Genomic DNA, 14,443 nt, shown 5'->3' with positions numbered 1-14,443 from the left:
ATACTCATCCAAGAGCAATTCATTCCACATAATGGCTTGTTTTTTAGCCTCTTAGTTTGTCATGGAGGTATGTGAATCAAGAACCTTCTTATTCAGGATGAGTATTGAGAAACCCATTTTGTGTGTCATGAATAACCCTTTGAAAGAACATGTTGTAACCTCATACTCAATGCCTTAGATAAAATTTTATATGGAGATCGAAGTAAAGTGATGGGCCTCCATTGCTTGCTTATCCCCACATTTTGGGATAAGGTGGATAAGACCATTCGTGTGAGAAAGGGGAGCATCATACGTGTACACTACATTGCGTGTAAAGAAGTAGCAACAAGATCATCCCCAATATGGTCCCAAAGTTGTATAAAAAAGGATGGGGAGAGACCATCATCCCCACCTTTTGGGATAAGGTTGATAACCATCGTACTTGTACATGCCACATCACCTTTGTAAATAAGCAATGAGATCATCCCCACTATGGTCCCAAAATTGTATCAAAAAGAATGGGGACCATCGTACTTGTACACGCCACATCACCTTTGTAAATAAGCAATGAGATCATCCCCACTGTGGTCCCAAAATTGTATCAAAAAGAATGGGGAGACGCTATCATCCCATGGGCATTTTCCTTTTGGGGGAAGAGCTTGCAATGCATGTCCTAGCTCATCTTTTGATAAAGGGGCATCCAATGAAAAATACTTATCATCTAAGATAAGTCTAGGCATGCATTCCCATACTTTTTGCTGCACATCTCTATGAGAAGTCTTGGCATAAGTGGAAAAAAACATATCATCTAAGTCTGGGTGGGCATAAGTATGGGCATGCACTCCCAAACTTTCTGTTGCTCACATCTGTATGCAGAGAAGGGGGCCTCCGTAGAGAGAATAAAAATATTGTGCAATAATCGTCACCTTATTTAGCTTAGTTTGAATCTCTCTTTGTGAGTCTTGCAATTATCTCACACATTCCCTACTATGCCTGAAAGTCCTCGTTAAGCATGAAACAAAAACTCAACCTGCCTATCCATGGCCATTTGCAACTCTTGTTTGACTATAGATAACAGGTATGGTATCCAAGGAGATTGTGGACGCTTCTCATGTTCCCTCTAAAGCGTAACAATCGTGTGGCCAATAGCTCTCTCCTTGTCCTGGGCTTCATGATTCTTGGCCAAAGCAGCACTATGATAATACTAGCTAGTCCTCTCTAGGGCCAAATCAACTCTCTATCGAGAGGGTAAAGATCGTCACATGACCTCCAAATTTCTCTAACCTCAAGTGAAATCTTTGCATCCAAATAAAGAGAATCAAGGATACAGACACGAGGGGGATGCCATCTGAGTCCCCAACTCCCTAAGGCACAAAATAATTAGGTGATAATCTAACTTAGTGGTGCAAGGAATGATAGGAATGGTGCCTCTCCTATCCAAGCTGCAATCATCCACATAAAACCTATCCAATCGTGCCAAGATATACTAGTTAGGCCTCCTATGGAAGTCATCCTCTCTCCAAGAGTCCCTCTCCCCCATGAGGCTTTCTCTGCAAGAGGTGTTCACGGCCACCCTTTTTTTGTCAGAGGGCTTCCCAACCACGTTTACATCCCCTCCAACTATCCTAATGATCTATTTGGGAGGGGAGGAGGTTTGAGATGGTGTCCCAAAAGGCCACCCTCTCCCTCTCACTTCTCACATTTGTTGCATACATATGCAAGATGCCTAATTTCTGACCCTTATGCATGACCATAATCCATTGTGCCCTAGCAAGTATATGGTGTCCCAAAAGGCCACCCTCTCACCTCTCATATTAGGTGCATATATATTCAAGATGCCTAATTTTTTACCATAATCCACTACGCCCTAGCAAGTATGATAACACAGCACATTCCATGAGACAGTCCTCATGGTAAAGAACCTCAGACCTAAGAAAACCCTTAGCCAGTGTGTCTGTACTCACCGCCTCTCATAATGTTAAAGGAGGGGGAAGTCACTCTGTAATCTCTGCATGTGTGCAATACATAAGCACCTTTCAAGGCATCATGATTAGATACCTCTTGATAGGGAGACATGTCATGGTGTGCATCTTCATGATCCTACATGCTATGTACATCCTACATACTATCCAACCCTAACAACTTAACAAAGTTATTTTGGCCTGATGCATCATCCTTTTGCAAAGATGACTCAAAAGCTTCATCACTCTAACCTAAAAATCACTCTGATTGAACCATGCATTAGAGAATGTGAGAGATTAGTATCGTTGTGTACTCACTTTTTTAGCTACTCCATTGCTTTCTAGTAGATAATGCGAGGTGGCTCATTAACTAATGTACAATTGGCTTCTCCAATGCTTCCCAAGCTAGGTCCTTTCACATGTGATCTAGCTTCTCCTATGGGGTCCTTCTTCATGCTAGTGCTTTCCAAACCTAAAAGTAGAGGGAATCATGCTCACATCTATTCTTTGAGAACTCTTTAAGAATCTATTATGAAATTAAGTATAAATCAATTTATTTACCAACTCCATTTGACTAAGGGAGTCACATCTATCACATTATATCTCTCGTTTTTATACCTTAGTTCAAAATCAAACTCTTGCAATATCTCAGTCCATCTAGTCTTCCTACCAGGAAGGTTGGGCATCAATGATCAAGTAGCAATCTACTTGAAATTTAGCACTATACAAATAGTTCCTTTCTTCAAAGCTCCTTTTCATATGCAGAATAATATTGTTGCTTTCAATCTAACTTCTTGCTTTCAAAAGCAACTTGGTTTACCTCTACGACATAAATATTAACATTTGTTTCAACCACAAAAGCTTTAATTATTCAAAACTCTTGTTTTGTAGGTCTTTCCAATGGGAATGTTTTTTCTTTCCTTTTAAGCTAGCATGTAATTTAACTTTCACATTTCCACCTTGGCAACAACAGGGCTGAATGTCTCCCCATAATCAATTTCGTAGGTCTGAGCATAACCTTTGGCAACCAATCTCACCTTGTACCTATGATATTGCTTCCATCTGAGTTGTGCTTCACTTTGTAGACCCACTTACATCTAATAGCCTTTTTACCCTCACACAAAGGCACCAATTCCCATGTCTTATTTACATCCAATGTAGCCATTTCTTCATCCATGGCGGTATCCCAATTTGCATGCCCAATAGCATTCTCAAAACATGTGGGTTCAACATCCTGCACAACCTTCGCCATGTATGCATAATGGTGGAGCTACATAACCATCATACATCAATCTTGGAATAGGGTTTTTCACCCTATTCGACGACCTACATGGTCTTGGATCTATCATTGGTGTCCTCGTGGGGCTGCCTTAGCCTTCCTTACCTCAAGTGTCCTGATAGATGGAATCCCAAACTCCTCGTCAAGGCTTTGCCATTAACAAATGAATGCCTTGCTAAAATGTCAGGCATACCAAGGGACTCATTGACCTTCTCTTTACCTTTACATGATGCACCTGCTAAATTTGTGGGACTGAACATTCTGCTCTGCAACTTGCCAGTCCTCCATGGTCTGTCAAACTGACCCACTGTTAGAGGACTCTCTTGATCCACTCAAAAACTGTGATTGTTTACCTGTCTTTTGTGCAACCACTTGTTCTCATGCATCAGCCCCATTTGAGTCTTTTACAACAGCATACCAACTGCTCATCTCATCAAATACAACATCCCTACTCACCCTCATCTCACCTATGACAAAGTTGTAATATGTATACCCCCTTTGCTCAAGGGAGTAACCAAAGAAAACACATTTTTCAACCTTTGGATCCAGCTTACTGCATAGCTCATCAAGAATATGTACATATGCAATGCATCCAAAAGGTGTAACAAATCTAGTTTTCTATCATTGTACTTCTCTTCTCAAGTCATACCATGCTTTACTATTGTGGGGGTCCTATTCAGAATGTAAACTACAATCACAAGACTGCTTCAGGCTAATAATGATGAGGCATGCTCTTCTCAGCCCCATTAATGCATGAGAACTTTTGCAGTGTACATATTCTTCCTCTCACAACACTGTTTTGCGAGACAGAGTGTACCTGCATGTAAATAGCCTCTGAATTTCACTTTTTCAAATATGCATTGAACTCATTGGATAAATATTCTCTCTCTCTATGTAATTTCAAGCACTTAATCTATAAACCTGTTTGTTTTTCAGCCAATATTCTAAAATTTTGAAAGTGAGTAAATACTTCACTTTTGTCTTTCATAAAGTACACCCACATCTTCCTTGTGTGGTCATCAATGAAAGATACATAATAGTGACATCCTTCCATTGATTCCATCTTTGCATTTGAGTGTATCGCATCAAGTGCCCTCTTGTTTACATTTTTGTCATGTGAAAATACATTCTTTGTTTGATTCCCAAATTGACATGGTGTGCAAACCTTATGCATTCCATCTACCTTAAACTTTGGTAAACCTATACAATTTTAAAATTGTGCATCGACTTCAATCGTTTCTCATTTACATGACCAATACGTGTTCTTTCTTTATGAAGAAATGTCCTTAAAACGAGACACTTTTCTTCTATGATCAGCATAGACACTAAGTCTCAAAAGTTAGGAACATTCTCTCTGACTGTGCAATGGAGGTCTTGAATAGCTTGTACTCTTTACTGAGCTCATTCAAATAAATGCTTACTAAATTATCTTTACCAATACATTGATAGGCCCAAGGGATTAAACGATGCCCTTGATCTTTAAACCATACTCATTGATAAACATGCTTTTCTTCTCCAGAGTATGCAACTCTTGTTTTAGCTGCAATTTTCTTATCTTTGTGTTGGTCAAGAACATCCACACAAGTTCTACCATGCAAGTTGGGGTGTTTCCATCATGTATGTGTTCTATCACATTGTGCCTATGACACTGATTGAAAGACAATATATGACTTTCCTTGCACCCTAGTTCTAGTGTTTGAATGCCTTTACATTTTTTGGAGTGGCATTCTCTTCAGGCAACTATGGAGGCTCCTCATTATCTCCTTTGACATAGTCCCAAAATCCTTTATCCATCAAGATATTGGCTATTCTAAACTTCCAAGGATGGAAGTTGTTCTTGTCCAACTTCACTGACAATCTGATTGAGTCTATCGTACATGTTTGCCTCTACAACAACTAGAAACTTGCAAACAAATAATTTCTATATGTAACCTATAACACAACAATATCTTTAGTGACTGCCACTAGTAGTGATACTTCTACATAACCTATATGTCATCAGATGTGACCAGAGTACATGTACATACACCCAAGATCACCCCAATACATGTGCAAACACTATATGTGCTCCCAAAATACATTGTTGTACTATAGTAACTAGGTTTCAAGCAAAGGAAGTTCTCAACCATAACTTCTCTAAACAACCCAAAAACACCTTCTCGTAGTGGCCAAGCAAAGGTCAAAACGGGCTTGAAACGCGATTCTAGCCGCAAAACTACAATACAATATGTACTATGCACCACAAAGGCATCTCCGCGCCTGCAAAGACAGCTCCTCAATCAAAGATGTGTAGCTCCTAGGGGGTATAGTACCTAAACAAGAAGGGAAAGACATAATGATGCTCTTACCTGTGTACCACTTCCTTTGCCTCTTAGCTTCCTTAGCTTAAATCAAGATTCGATACCAAGAAAAGATTGGAGGAAGAGAGAGAGCTTGAGTTCTTGTAAGCACACACACACTCACACAACAATGGATAACACCCACACAAGGATGGAAGAGAGAGAGAAGATTGGGGGAGAAGAGAGAGAGCTTGAGCTCTTGTAAGCACACACACATTCACACAACAAAGGATAACACCCACACACACACACTCATACAACAATGTATAACACCCACACAAGGATGGAAGGCTAAAATACAAAAGATAAGTGAAAACCCAACATAAGTACTAGACAAGCGGCCCATAATGTGAACAAGCTAAATAGGTGCGCTGGCAAGATAAGTATGCCACCATAACTGGACTAGGTAGGTGTAGTCTAGTTGTAGAATCACTAGCAAACATCCACCGTGTCAGCTACCAAACACACCACTAGTGTAAATGTGAAATGGTCACCCAAGTGCATCATGAGTGTCAACTCGTGTTGAGCTTAAGATCTCAACATAGTGCCAAATGTATTGTCATTAAACTCAATGGTATCTATACAGCACTCATTAAAGGTCATTCGCCTTCTCTGCAAATGAAGATAGTTATACACATTTTGGTCTTGTAAGCCCTCGAGAAGCAACAAGATCAAAATAGGTTGGCTTAATTTCTCATTGATTGAGCAACGCAAATATTTATGTATTAAATGTACTCCTATACAGACTCAGCTTCTTGTTGTTTAACATTGCTCAGCCGTTCAGCTAGTGTACTTGGGTCCAATCTTGGAGAATTCCACCCTAAAAGCATTTTTTAAGGCAAAATATGTAGCCTCAAGGGTTTGGAACCAACATCAAGATGCTACATCCAAGGTTAAGACAATTAAGATTTGGGTAGGTTCCCAAACACCTACACCTTTGCACATTTTCTCAAAAACTTCTAGGTGGTCCAATGCATCTAGTGTGCCACATCATACTTGTTCTCATCAATCTTTGAACTTATTGAGTTTTAGATTCTCTAGGAGGTGTTGTTCCTATTCTCAAACCTTGACCCATAGCTTCCATAAAAGCTAACATTTTTGGAGAGACTCTCAAGTAGCCATGAGGTGGATCAATAAAATATTTGTAGCAAGGTCTTGAAGGAATTTGCTATTTTTATTCACACTGAAAGTTGAGTCTACGGATACTATCATGACCTAGGAGGACTTATAGATACTAAACCATAGAGTTCAGAGATAGACATAGTTGTTGATTAGATGTCATTGGATCAATAAGGATTGGGTGTTGGAATGCCCCTGACTTTGTGCCATAGTGCCTAAGATTTTACTTCAATTAAGGTGAGCACTAAGTAGTAAGTGGCTCATCCCATCTTGTAAGAGATGGCTTTTTTGGATATTTCGACATAAGAGAGTATATCCATGAGTACAGAGCTAATAATAGAAATATACTAAGTTACTATACCAAATTCAGAAATGTATGAAGTTACCAACGAAATGTACGAAGTTACTCGACCAGATCGAGAAAGAGATTTGGTGTTTTGATAGACAGGGTAAAGTGGATGTTGTTCCTCTTTACTTCACTAGAGAAAAGAAAAATTATACACATTTGTTTTTTGTAATATGTTTATGAAGTGCGTACAAGGACCCATTATTTTTGTTGTCAACATCGGTTACAATTGGGCGCATATTGCCACTGTCATCCATGGGGGGGCAATAAAGATTGGTTATACGCTAGAATTCATATTGGTATTGAACACAAATTAGATGTGTTATTCATGTCAAAGAAATCTCAAAAAACAAAGATTGATTTTGTTTGTCTATCATTGTAAGGTGTGTATACCTAATCCACATATGATAGCATATGTATATACAAATTGGGTAAGCAATAAAGAATTTCTCATTAATTACTTTATAGTAAATCATTTTCCATAATTGAAATGGTTTATGATATTGTTTCAACTGGTAGACGTGTCCAATGAGACCACACTTGTAGAGGTGTGTTTGGATGGTGCTATTAGCTTTTGGTGTGACCATAGATAGCCCATAAACATGTTTGTAAAGACATGGTTGGCCATAGAACCATAGATATGTATTTCCAAGCAACCAAAGTGGTTGCAAGAGTAGACATGTGGATAGGCCTATATGTACTCATGGGCTAGGAGTGGTACTATCATTGGTGCATGTCTCTTGATTTTTTAGTAGTGCATACACACTATACATCACATAGACGCTATCTATGTGAAAATCATTTTCATTGCAAGATTTGTAAATTTTTCCTGGAGAACACAAGAACTTTTGGATAGAGGAAAGAGGAAAGTGTAGCTTTCCTTAGACTGTGTAAGGTCAATTCAACTTTACCACATTATAGAACAATTTGCTAAAGACTTGTAATAGTTGCACAAATTTGTTGAATTAAAGTCCATGTGGTTTCTAACCACAAGGGAAAAACATCTTTGATGTCATAGAACATGCAAACATCTTTGATGTCATAGAACATGCAAACGTATTCCGAATGTCGGAGCACATTCAGTTTGAGGTTCTTGAGGATTTGAGAACTTCTAGTGTATACTAAAGACATGATGTTATTCAATGCCTTAGTAGCAATTCATGTTTTATTGACATCTTTCATAGTTGTAGTGGAAACTATGGTTTATTGTTCTAAATGAAACACGAATGTTGCATGTTTCCTTGCTCATAGTACTTAAGAAAAATATGTGTTGTGCGTCTTGCTTTCCTTGTCATAGCACTTCTGGAAGTTACAGGCCTAGATGACCATATGGTCTACATATAGACACTTGTTTACAACTTTCCAAACCATTTTCGTTCGCGAACAAAAACTCTTCTTGAAGGGAAAAGTAAAAAGGTCAACATTTGACCAGCTAATAGGATGTGAAAACATCTTAGTCTAAAAGGCTCTTCAAGCATCCCTACAAACTATATGGCTTGGCTGCAGATATAGTGTTGGGTAGAGATAGAAAATTTGACAGACATCTTTGAAGGAAAATCTTCAAAGGTTAAATATCACTTTAAAAGTAAGTGAGATCAACCATCCATACATTGATGGTGGTCAAACTGAAAACCCAACGAGGTTCTACAGTATATGCTTGTGCATAGAAGAATAATTCAGTGGAGAGGAGTACCTCTCCCACCTTTGGAATCTGTTTATTTGTTGTTTGTGACTAGATTTGCTCCATTTACATTGTTTTATGGACTCTAGTCTAGATCTCTTATGCCGTAGAGCTATGCAAGGGAAATTTAGTAGCATAGTCTACAACTTGAGTTCTCGGAGAGATCTCCAGTACATCTAACTTTTAAGTTAGTGGCATACAAAAACCAGGGCATGCAGTTTTCCTTGAAGTTCTGGTTAAGAGATCGGAACCCGATGTTTACTGTGTATCAATAAATACTTGTTAAGTGAAAGGATAAACTGGAAAAGGTCTCAAGTGAGAACAACTAAACATGTTTACCAACAACTTTCCCAGTTTGTTTTCATAGACAAAAACTCTTTAGAAGGGGGGGGGGGTAATGTCACATAACCTATAACGGCATTCGTGAGTCGCCCGTAATGGTGGCAGAGCTCAATCGGACACAGAGTCCACATGTGGCAAGTGTGTTTGGGGTTCAGGGGTGAGGCGCCCAAGTCTAAGGACCATGGGCAGCCTGGCTAGTGTGGGCAGGCATACCACTATATAAGCCTGGAAGTGTGGATACTTATTCACATTCGCGTATGGTTGGGTGGTGACAAGAGCTCCTTTCCCTCTTCGACTATGACCGTGGCTACCAACATGATAGATGAAGGACTCAAATTGGAAAGCCCCAAATTTTTAAGGCTATAATGTGTCAATTTTAGCCAAAACTTAGGAAACCCCCAATTTTTAAGTGTTGCAAAGGCTTTAATTAGATGCTAATGGCCTACTTTTGGAGGAAGCCCCGAAAATTAAGCATGTGGACACCTTCAATTAGGTAATTTTGGGTGAAATTTTAAAAACCCCCAAATCCTTGCTAAGTGTTTCAATTTTGCTGATTTCACCTAATTTTAAGAAAAGCCATAATTTGATTTTGCTGTAGAATTTTACAAGTACTGAAGAAGCTGATGATGATGTTGATGATGTTGACTCTCTATAGGTATAAGAAGTTGGTTTTGATGCTCCTCTGGAAAAGGCATTGTTATAGGTAGAGGAGATGGAGGCTCTGGTGATTGTGTACATAAAGGTGGCCTACTAAGAAGGAGAAGGCATAGCAATGGGCGAAGAAAAACAAGCTATTGACGTGGCCTATTAAGGTTTGTTTAACCTTAATAGGCTAAGAATCTGCTGCTCGAAACTGCCAATTGTGGAAGATTGCTCGGTAGCATAAAGAGAGAGAGAGAGAGAGAGAGAGAGAGAGAGAGAGAGAGAGAGAGAGAGAGAGAGAGAGAGAGAGAGAGAGAGAACAGTTGTAGAAAGAGAAGGATAGAAAGAGCTTAGAGAGAGAAAAACAATGCCCTAGAGAGAGATTACATGACTCAAAGTACTTGATTAAAGTTGTGTAAAGTACACCAAGTGCATGCATTTTTATAGGTTGCAAACCTTATCTTTTGACTCACTCACATCACACACACAAATGGATACGAGACTCATGGGGCATACACTTATCTTATCCAGTATAAGGGTGAGTTCACGCCACTTAAGCAGGTGTTCACACACACACATACATGAATAAGGATACACACACACACACACTAGCCCTTTGGGGCAATTCACACACACACATGAGTACACAAGTGGACACTTACACAAGGGTACACATGATGGTTACGCATGAAGCTCTGACTTATCCTAACAATTTCTATTAAAACCATTACTTTGAAAGGTGATCCAACCCATCAAAAATCATCCTTGATTTCCTCTTCATGAGACTGCTGGAAAGATATGCTTTATTTGCCAACAAGCACCAGCATGGGGGTCTCATTTATCCCTTTCTTTTTAATAGCAAAATGTATCATATTCTTCAATAAATATGGATCCACATATTTCTCATATATGCGCCATCCATGAGATACAATAAAAATTACTTCATTCATGATTTCTTATTCAATTCAAACTAGGTTAAGGCTGTGTTTCCACCTAACAGCCCATCACCATGTGTCTAGGTGATGTGACAAAAAATGTCTTAATACTAATAATAGCTTAGGAATAGTTTAATAATACTACTAATTGCATGCCTCTAGTAAAAGGGTGGGGTTATAGAATTTTGTGGATCTTGTTTGATTTTTCATATTTCTTCTAACCACAAGTAATGGCGAAATACTTGATGCTTACTACATAGATGCAAAACTGCATCAACAAACTAGAAATTGATTCTAAATCTAGCTATCTAGGACACCATTCATTTCTCCAAATTGGCTAGAGTGGTGCTTTTGATACACTTACATGAAATGACTAGATCTACCCCAAGTGATTGCAAACTTCTACAACATTAATTTCTTGGAAAATTTAGATTTGAAGATATCATAAAGATGCACTTCTATGTGCCTATTATGGGATCCATATAACCTTCTTATTATCTGCTAAACCCTTTGCACCAACTACTTTAATGCTTACATGTAAGCCAATTTTGAGCACATGTAAGGTAGGGAAAAATGTAACCCATAACGTGTCCATTGATATCACATTTTGGCCCTAATGTTAAGTGTGGATGCACAATTCTCTATAAGTTCCTTCTTATGTAATTCCCACACAAATTTCTTTTGATGTTAAAAGAACTTTATAAGTGTGGATCCACAAACTCTCTATAATATCCTTCTTATATGTAATTCCCACACAAAGTTCTTTTGATGTCAAAAGGATAATGGTAACTTTATCTTCAAGCATTTAATCCATGAGGGAAAAATTCTTATAATGAGTTTACATGTCTCATTAGTGACGTGTACACTCTACACACTTAGTCTAGGTGGCCACATATAGAATCTTGCTCATGTATATATAGCACATTTTTTAGTAATAATAAAGGACACAATCCCAATATCCAAACTTTATTTTAATTTTTTTTCTTGCATTCTCTTGTATTTCTTCTCTCATCTCTTACGAGTGTGGTAGTATGTGTAGAGAGAGGAATTGCTTACATGCTTGTGTGGCAGAGTGCATCTTATTCTTTTTTTATTGCATTAGTAATATGAAAAGTAAGTGCCCACATAGCCTTTTTTTCATGCATTTCTCTCTACCAACCGGATTGAGGACCACAATAATAGAGTTACAAAAAAGTAGGGATACAAGCACGAGTAGCTTTTGTCACCATGTGGTTGAGTCCTCGACTTAAGAGGCAAATACCTAGATGACCCTTTCATTAACAAGTCTAAATAGAATCCATAGGGACACTAGCACAACTCCTAAGGATGGATCAACAAAAGAAGCTTGATGTGCTTGTAGAGATAAAAATCAACCTTACTCATATGCCATTGATCCCTTAATCTCTAGGTGTGCAACCTTCATCCGCCGTTACACTATATGTCCTCTAGCTTGATATCATGATTATTGAGTCCAAGGACCTCATGTACGTACTTGCTTAAGAGTAGTAATAATGGCCGGACCATTTTTAAGCTTTGGCTAGCCTGTTGTGAACACTAGCCACTTGTATATAAGTTACTTTTTACAATAATCAATACACATTCATTCCCTTGTAATAGAATACTTGCGAGCTTTTTTCTTCTCTACTCTTACTTGCATATAATACTTGTAATAGAATACTTGTGAGGTCTTTCCTTCTCTTCTCTTACTTACATGTAATTGAATCTTTCTTGCTTGATGGGATGCATACTAGATAGGTTTATTATAGATTTATCTCTTCTATTACCTTTTTTCCCATTCCACCTTTGTAAGAAAGAACCACCATAAAGGTTACCTCCTTATTAACTCCATCTACATAAGGTGGCTCTTCCTTCACCCCCCCCCCCCTGCAACTATTTTGATGTGGTGACAATAGAGTCAGGATGTGATGAACAAGCTAGCACACCCACATTGAGGAGTTGCATTGCGGCTGAAAGGAAGACCCAATGACACCTAATTCATCAAGGAAAAGTTAAGCGCTTAACTTGAACATATTTGGCACCTTTGATGGGGACTAACCTAAGGCTTAGCTTTGTTATTTTATCCATTCCAAGCTAGTTATACTTGCTATAATCATCAATGAATGTTACAAAATATAAATTTTATCCCAAAGAAGTAATCCTCATTTTCCACACACATCACCATGTATAAGCTATAATTTGTTATCAACTCTATTTATTGTATTCTTCAAGAAAGAAAGATTGGCGACAAGCAAGTTTGCTAAGGATGCATCTTTCAGCTCTATCTGTTGTATTCTTCAAGAAAGGTTGTCGAGCAAGTTTGCCAAGGATGCATCTTTCACAAACATATATTGGTGGTGGATCAAATAAAGAAAGTGTAATTTTGTTAGATGTTCATTCATGGACCCCTTTTCTTGCATATTTTCATTATCAGGTTGCCTTCTAAGAAAGGTTATCCTTGCATTATTTTTAACCTGATACATAATTTTTAGAGTGTAGCAAGCATGGATGTTTTACAAGAACATATGTGCAAAACAATACACCTTTTAACTAACAAGGCAATCAATGCCAAAGCTTAAGCATCATGTGAATCCCATGTTCTTTGGTCAGCAAAGTAATTTGAAGAGATTGTTGCTTGTTGGCCCAGACTCCTTTAAGGAGTAGTAGGAGCAATTGCGCCAAGTCTAGGGTCCTCACCAACTGACATGGCTCCATAAACCCTTTTCAAAATAAGGATATTTTTTTACCATAAAACTCCATAGGAAGTTATTTGACCTATCTAGTTTATCATCTTTGGAAAGAATACTAAACAAATCATTTATAAAGTTGTTGGCTACACCTAGCTACTGGAGACTTTGAGAAGGGAAGATGCAAAAATAAAGCTTGAACTTAAGTGAGATATTATTGAAAATTTTACAAACTATTGAAAATTAGCATTAGAATTGAATGATCCAAGAAAGAAATTTATTACCTCAAACGAGAGGCCACCTGAGGTCTTGACACACACTTTCATTATGGGTTTCTCACCCCGTGGAGCAACCAGATGGAGCCCCATTAAACAAATCTATTACCTCAAATAAGAGGAAGGTGAGATAATGTGGGATTACAACCAAGTATCTCCCACATGAGATACAGTCCCCACAAAAGATTGTGTCATTGATTGATTTACAAGATCAGTCTCAAGGGAAAAAAGCTTTATGACCATCTCTACAAGTCTAGACACTACATCTTTGATGAGTGTTGCCGTGATGCAACACTCATCAAGGGCAAGAGGCTTCATGACCATCTCTATAGGTCTAGACACTCATCAAAGATGAGTGTCTGTGGGCAACACTCATCAAAAGCAAAAGGCTTTATGATCACTTCTAGAGTTCTAGACACTACATCTTTAATACCGAGAGGTAATAGACCTAGTAGAAAATTTGTAAAGTAAGGGTATATATGCCATCCACCTAAACCACATGGGGAATGCATCATACAAAGCCTATACGACTAAAGGAGCTCAACTAACAATAACAAGTTCCCTTCTCAAGAAAATGACGAGTTGGCTAAAAATATTCTCTCAACAAAATAGGCCAACAATGGCTAGGCCAACCCCAATCAATTCTTCAAGTTGGACACCCACACTTATTTCCATAATAGAGATATGGTTTGGTGTGCAATTTGCCACCAAAAACATTTAAATATAGAGTGTGCAATTTACCACCGAGACCATACAAGTATGAAGTGTCCTCTCCTAAGGCCTAGGCAACAACAATATTGTGCTCATTGCCAGTGCCAACTAAACCATGATGCAACACATTGCTGGTACCAAGGAAACCCA

The sequence above is a fragment of the Cibotium barometz genome, chromosome 15, assembly GCF_041138505.1.
Source record: "Cibotium barometz isolate CiBa-2024 chromosome 15, ASM4113850v1, whole genome shotgun sequence".
In the NCBI taxonomy this organism is placed as follows: domain Eukaryota; kingdom Viridiplantae; phylum Streptophyta; class Polypodiopsida; order Cyatheales; family Cibotiaceae; genus Cibotium; species Cibotium barometz.
Note: the sequence above shows the minus strand (reverse complement) of the source record.